Below are 8,342 nucleotides of genomic sequence, written 5' to 3'. Positions count from 1 at the left end.
TGAAAATAAGACAAAATATATGTTTTATAAACACTTAAGAGTCATTTACAGTAGTAAAGTTTGAAAAAATTATTGCTGTGAAGTACAGAATCACTTTCGTGGCATCAAAAAATTCAAAACGTTAAAGCTTCCAAACGAGACTCATTATTTGACTGATTTACTGAGAATACAATCTTCACATCAAGCGCTACAATTTTTGTTTACAAAAAGTTGAAATAAGTTAGAAATAAAATTCGCCACGAAGGTGACGATGAGAACCGTGGCGATGAGAAATAGCCTATAACATCAGTACTATGCAAGTTCAAATGTTAAATAGTATTCGTTTAGTTTAGTAGTTAAAATAATTTTAGTTCATTAAACAGGATATTGTGATATTGAAATCATTGGAATCCTTGTAAAATAAGACTCTAATACTCATGTTCATAGCGTTAGAGCCGGGTTTTCCCAAGTATGAGACAAAATCCAATAAGTTATTGTCTATATTTTTACTATTATTATTTGTATTAATAGTGTGTATCGAAATAAGATGCCACATTGTTAAGCTTGCTGTTGGTCTGTAAAAGTTTTTCATTTATTGCCATTTTAAGTCATTGGATCCGGCATATTTCGGGAATGTTTTTTTTTATGTGACAGGAGGCAAACGAGCAGACTGATCACCTGATGGTAAGTGATTACCGTCGCCCATAGACACCCGCAGATCCAGGGGCGTTACAGGTGCGTTGCCGGCCTTTAAGGTGAAGATACGCTCTTCTCTTGAAAGCTTGCAGGTCGTATCCGTCCGAAAACACCGCAGACGACAGTCCATTCCACAGTTTGGTTGTACGGGGCAGGAAGTTTCTAGAGAAACGTACCGTTGTGGACTGCCAACCATCTAAGTGATGGGGATGGAAGTGCTGTCGGGTAGATCGGCGGCGAAAAGTGGCGGCAGGAATAAGTCCGGACAATTCTTCGGAGCACTCCCCGTGATACATGCGATAGAAGATGCACAGTGAGGATACATCTCTACGCAGCGCCAAGGGGTCAAGCCGATCCGAAATGTCCTGGCAGTCAACCATTCGAGCTGCTCTCCGTTCAATGCGGTCCAGAGGGAGAAGCTGGTACTGGGGCGCACCTGCCCAAAGATGAGAACAGTATTCCTATTTCCGTATTATTATGAGGCCGAACCTGCGCCTTGTAAAGTTGCAGACGATGGGCTGGAGTGAAATACCGTCTCGATCTATTGAGCACACCAAGCTTCTTCGAGGCTAATTTAGCCTTACCCTCTAAGTGACCACGCAACTGGACTTCGCTCGATATGTCGACACCAAGGATTCCGATATTGGCTGAGGCAGTTAGGGGAGTGTTCTCGAAACAGCGGGATACCATCTTTTTGGCGGTGAACGCGCAAACTTGTGTACCATGTATCATGAGTAAAGTCTTATTTTAAAAGGATACCAACGATTTAAACACCCTGTATTAGTACGTAATTTGGTTCATAAGTTAATGTGTAGTAATGCTGCGGGTAGACAATGAAGTGCCCCTGTTCGAAATAATGAGGGCTATCGTTTTAGCGCTCACCAGTTAGCGCCACTGTAGAGTAAGGTCCTGTCACTTGCTAGTAGCGAAGACAGTGGCACCAGTGGATACTTCTCACAGACCTGTTGGTACTCTCCCCCTTTAACTACTGTAGTAATGTTTATGGTCCAAGACTGTGTAGTAGCCAGGAAAGAGCAATACAGCGAGTTCAAAACGCTTGTGTCAGATTCAGCCTTAACGTTCCAAGAAGGCAGTATATTACTCCATATATGAACCGACATAACATCCTCAACATGAAGGGCAGGAGAGAACTCCATTATGCATGTACCGTCCACAGAATAATATGGAATAAAAAACCAGAATACCTGTATGAGAAAATAAATTGGCGTACGAATGAAGCCTTCAGGCTGCTCCGTTCTACGGCGCAAAATCTACTCAGGGTTCCTAAACACAGGACTTCCCGATACAGGGGAAGTTTCAGGTTTTCCGCAACAAAAATATGGAACGACCTTCCTCCACCCCTGAGAAAAGAAACTAGCGGTCAATATTTTAAAAATATGTACAAAAAGGCTTTATCCCAGAAACAAAATGTCGCGGAAGACTTGAAGCACGCCTACTGGAAACATTTGTCTTTGAGGCAGTTTTTTTTTCCACTCATCCCAACCTAAATTCCTTTTATACGCAAATACACTAACAAACATACACCAACACACACAACACTCACGTCTCACATGTACACACACAATCAACTGAAACTAACGAGTACCGTACATACATATTCTCTTTGTATTTATAGGGTTTTTGTTTTTGTATTTTAATTACCCCTGTTTAATCTTACCCTCCTCCCCTTTTTACTGGTTGTTTCCCACCTTCCAACTAAGGGAAAAGGAGGAGGCTGAAAATCAGCGCGGGGTAGGGTATGCTTGACCTCGCATATGCTGAGCCTCATCCTTTTGCCTCTTATGTTTTTTAATGTAATTTTTTTGTTTATATTTCTATGTTTGTAAAGCATGTAAAAACGAGGCAATAAAGTATTATCTTATCTTATCTTATCTTATCACCAACTGGTGAGCGCTAAAGTGGTAGGAGGACTATCGCATTTGCACTCATCAAGATGGCGCCACTGTAGAGTAAGGTCCTGTCAATCGCCAGGGGTGCCAACTGTTAAGTATAAAAACGATAGCCCTCATTGGCAATATTATTGTCTAGCGCCATCTATACCAAATAATCGTGCGCCTGTCAGGAATTTGAGACTGATTGTTTATTTTAAGTACAAACATTAATGTAAGTTTCGAATCTTATAAGTTCTATTATTGAGAATTAATTGCTATTCGTTTTACTAACGGCTTGGTCGGTATTAGAAATGATTGTTTCGATTTACTTGAGCGTTGAGAAAATGTGGAAAAGTTGCGAGGAAAGTAGTAAAACAATTTTTAGGGTTTCCATAATTCAAAAGGAAAAAGCGGAACCCTTAGGAGCACTTTGTTGTCCTAAATTAAGTAAGTACTTAGATTAAGTTTAAATACGTTGTAAATATTGATTGTCTTCTATTGTATGTCTTGTTGGTTGTTCTATTAAATAAATAAATTTAGATTCTCTTGAGTTTCGAAGTAGGTATAATATGTTTTTGCACCATAAATGAAAGTAGTTATCTTTGTAATATAACGACTTATGTAAACTCCAGTATAAAATATACTTAATTTCTTTTTTAATGAAAACACAATGTATTTATTATAACCAATACTTACCGTATACAGGGTGGAATTTTGTAATGCCACGTGAAGGGAAAGTACCTACCTACTCTAAATACTATAGATAGAAAATTTTACTCAAAGAAACCATTCCTTTATTTTTTTAAAGAAATAGCTGCATTCAAAGATTCCCAAAACTTTCGTTCGATCGTTAGAGTTAAGTACAAGGATGAAATCTCTCAAACAAACTTGATAAATAAAAGGAAAACCATGAAATCTTAAATTTTTGTAATCATTTACAGATTATTGAATGGGATGGTGGTAAGTTTTCGAAAAATGTCGAAAATCTTTGAATGCAGTTCTCTTTCTTTTCAAAAATAAAGGCATGTTGTCTTTGAGTAAAATTTTCTACCTACAGTATTAAGAGTACTTTCCCTCCAGGTGGCTTTACAAAATTCCACCCTGTATACGGTTGATCAAATAATTTTAAATAATAAGGTAATACGTGCCATAGCCGTTAAAGCAACAAAATATTAAATTTATTTATCAATCAAATTATGATCTGATGGAAATATGCACAGTTTTATTTTGTATACCCACACCTTTTAAGAAACTTCTTATTTTGTTGTCGTTTTGTAACAGAGCAAGAGTAGATTCTAAAGAACGAAAGACCTAAGTATATTACCCACTTTTTAAAATATCAAATAGGACCAGTTTATAAATTAACTAGCTATTGCCCGCGGCTTCACCCGCGTGAAATTTAGTTTGTCACTGATTGTCAAGTATTAAAGCCTATATGTAAATCTGGGTTATAAACTATAATACTGTAAAGTTTTATCAAAATCCGTTAAGTAGTTTTTGTCTGAAAGAGTAATAAACATGTTAACATCCAGACATCCATACAAACTTTCCCATTTATAATATTATTAGTAGGATAGTAGGATTACCTCAGAAACAGTTAAAACCACCGACTAAGACCAAAAAGTTTTATAATCAGCGACTGACTGATAAACTGTTGATCATTATTATTGATCTGCGTATCGCACTGATCAAAATAACCTACAGTTTTCCTGCTAACTTAAAAATACTGAATGTAAACACAGCAGCCGCTTTGGATTTAATGCAATGGAATAAAGTTCACTTTTGTGTAGCAGGAGACAACCTATTTGTCGATAGTGATGTCCTAGTACATGTATCGATATTAAATGTATTGCCTAAAGACTGTTGTGGAAGAGCTTTAAAGTCCGGTCTGTGAGCACGTAGAATTTTGTCCAATGACCCCAAGCTACCCATCCTTAAAGCTCGCGCGTAATTATATTGCTGTCGAGTGTCGCGACGTGCTCGGAGACCGGGCTTTAGAGCATTTCTATGTAATGTCACAGAATAAGTAATAGTACAGGTACAGAAGGATTACTCCGCAAGACGATTTAAATAAATGCGAGTCTTGCTACGACGCGATACAGTGGAATTCAGCTCGCACAGCACTACGTACCTACAATTTTATTCACCTACAAGTTTTGTCTCTTTCTATCGCGTGCCTCTGAACTCTTCTTACGCTGTTAGGGTTGCTGTCTAGTAGTGTCTAGTAAAAAAATAATCTACTTATTTGTTATGAGGTACGTATGTAGGTAAGTACGCATTCATTATGGAAAACCTTGGGAGAGGCCTTTGCCCAGCAGTGGACGTCATTTATTTTGGCTGAAACGAACGAACGCATTCTGAGCAGTAGTCATGGTAGGTTCCTATACTATCCTAAGAATTATTGATTGCCTACATGGTCAACATACCTTTCAGCATCTTTGGGAAGCGAAAAAAAAAGATAAATCCGGTAGATTTCTTTTCGAATTTAAACACCCGAACACCGCACAATAATATTTCTTTCTCTTTATGTCCATTTTTAAATAATACTTCGATCATAGAATTAGTTACTACAACGCACGCCAGCGTCCTGACGGGTGCGCGCGTGACACTCGACTGATATAATACCCGCCGGCGGGGCGCTTCGCTGTAGGTAATTATCGGATGTACCGTGCGGAGTGAGCCAGGCCTGGTAATGTGTAAAGTTCTTACGAAAGGCACGTACGACGTTTGATTCATGAAAGGGTGAAACTGATACTATAACATTCATTCATAGATCGAGTGGCTCGTTGTTCTGTTACACGTTTTGTTTCTAGTCTATACTCACCTTTACACCGCGAGTTAGCGGGATTTGGGGGAAATTTTAACTCCAGGTAAGTCATTTAATTTTGGGAATTTTCTTTTTTTTTACAGATTTTATTGTCGGTCCCTACAAAAAGACGGTTATAACAGAGATTATAACTCGGTTTCTGAATTGAGATTTTCGGCTTGAACATCATCTTCTAATCACATTAGAACTTTTTTATATTAAGACTAGCTGTGCCCGCGACTTCGTACACGTGAAAACCCGTTTTCGCAACATTTTTCATTATTGCTCTGCTCCTATTGATCCTTTTGATTTGATTGATTGATTGATTGATTGATATACCCTTCCTCGATAAATGGGCTATCTAACACTGAAATAATTTTTCAAATCGGACCAGTAGTTCCGGAGATAAGCGCGTTCAAGTAAACAAACAAACAAACTTTTCAGCTTTATAATATTAGTATAGATTATCCTAGTAGAAGTTTAGCAAATTCTGGATGTAATAATAATTCTAAATTCAGAAACCGGGCCTCTATCCAGGAGTCCCGGTAAGTAAAATTATCTTCCGTGTTATTTATTCTGATGAACCTGTTATTGTTACAATTCTTGAATAAAAAGAAAAAAATTCTGTCATGTTGATAAATAGTGGCATTTAAAAAATCTTACAAATATCGACATGCGCTACATCTCTTCTTTTCTTACAACAGGCGCACGCGCAAGAAAATCTTAAAGATTGCGAGACAGAAATACAAATGTACCCGTTAGTGCGAGACGGCAACACTCCCCACTACAGAAACACCATTGAATACAAAATTTACGCATTTTTTCACAAACCAAAACCGTCCTTATCGCTATCGTGTTACGATCTGCTTATAATTTTATAGTGTGACAGTCAGTAGATCCGTGTCATGCTTGGGGCACTGACGCAAGCGCTCTGTGAAAGGTCTCCGTGCAATAATTTCGATAAAAACAACATTTTTTTGAAATTACGTTCTGTTATAGCGTTAAAAATAGACAATTACTGAATCTGCTACCGCGAGTGACAGTGGAAATGACTGTGTAGTGATTTAAACTTCCAATTCCTGAGGTCAACTGGATCGGAGTAAGCCAAAAACGGTATTTGATTTTATGGCCAGCGAGCCGTGTTGTCTGTCTAGTTGCTATTGTTTAAATACCAGTTTGCTAAACGTTCGGTTGTAAGTTAAGTATGGAGACATAAAGTAATGATTTACTGGCGGATATAAGTCAGGGTCATTAATGGTAAATGCTTTTACAACATTTAATTGCCATGCATCTAAGTAACTAGAGAGCTCAGCAAAGATAATACTCGTATTTATTACTCCTACGTGTACTTATTTTAACTAGAAAATGTAACTTCTTTTAAATAGTCATTGCTGTTTTTGAGCCATCTGCCTTAAAATTGTTGCATTGCAGCGTCAAATAGTTCGTGGCACCCAGTAGCCAAAAAGTTGATAGGTAACACAACCTTATTTCGATTGTAACAAAGACGTGTTGCGAACTTTTTGACGTTGCTGTACCTACCGCGCGGAGAGCATGCCATAATAGTATAGTATACTACCAATTACAATAATCAAAGAAGTAAATCAAAGAAATAATGAATACATATTATGAAAAGCTTTGATGCTAGTAATTTTGTTGAGAGAAAATCCAGATTATTTTTTTTCCAAAACAGTTCAGACCAGTTGCGTTCCAGTAAATAATCACCAATTATGATCCAGCGTTATGTACTATGAAGAGCGTGCGACATTCCGCTCAACGCATCGCAACGCAGTTACTTAATGTCTCATATCGCAATTAGCGCAACGTTATCTTACTGTAACATCAACCTATCAATGTAAATTAAGGCAATAAAGATGTTTGGTGTATGAGTGTGCTACTTTTGAGTTAATCGATATAAATAATGACATGTTACATAACTTTGTAGAGTTGATATACTTGATAGATTTACGAGATTTCGTATACAGTGATTGTTACTTGAAAATATTATTACTTGTTATAAATTCTAGCGCTAGAGTTTATTTATTTATTTATTGACAAAGATCTACTAACAACACACTTTACATAAACAAGTAATGCATGCAATGATGACAAGACCAAAAGATGTGTCTTTATAGATAAATACAGCTTACATACAAAATAAAAACTTGACGACCGAAAGTACAATACTAAAATATTATGTTTAAATTAGATTAAGAGTTAAATGTAAGTTTTGATAGGCTCCCGCTGAATCCCGGGCTCGGATTCAAATCCACACCACGAGGGATATTATCATATATAACCACTTAAATTTTATTGTAAATACTTACAATACATATTGTAATTAAATGGAGCCTTATTACAAAATCTTACACCCGGGATGAACACTGGTTTAATGACATTTCCATACTAAATGTCAATTTAAACTACAGTTTAACTAGAGTTTAAGGGCATAAGTTTGGGTAAAATTAATAAAAATTCATTAACTCATTTTATTTTTGCAAGTAGGCTTCTAAAATGCACTTTTACACGTCCCAGTATTAACCTACCACTGGTTAGATAAAGCTTTTATAAAAGTTTGATTGCTGTGAAGATTGAAATCTAAATATCCTATCTGTGGACAATGGTGCTGGTTGCATTGTTACAAAATTTTCAAATTATGTATTTGTTGATAGATCACTATGTTAGTCAGTCAGTCAGTCACCTTTGAGATTTTTTTTTTCTCTTTATTTGGGACAACAAACAGTTACATTGAGGGCTTATGTACTAAATCTTAATACATAATTTAGTACATAAGCCCTCAATGTAACTGTTTGTTGTCCCAAATAAAGAGAAAAAAAAAAATCTCAAAGGTGACTGACTGACTGACTAACATAGTGATCTATCAACACACAGCACAGCCCAAACCACTGGACGGATCGGGCTGAAATTTGGCATGCAGGTAGATGTCATGACGTAGGCATCCGCTGAGAAAG

This window comes from Ostrinia furnacalis, unplaced genomic scaffold (genome assembly GCF_004193835.3).
Source record: "Ostrinia furnacalis isolate ACB-3 unplaced genomic scaffold, ASM419383v2 OfSCF5861, whole genome shotgun sequence".
Taxonomy (NCBI): domain Eukaryota; kingdom Metazoa; phylum Arthropoda; class Insecta; order Lepidoptera; family Crambidae; genus Ostrinia; species Ostrinia furnacalis.
The sequence above is the reverse complement of the archived record's forward strand: the minus strand, read 5'-3'. Positions refer to the sequence as shown.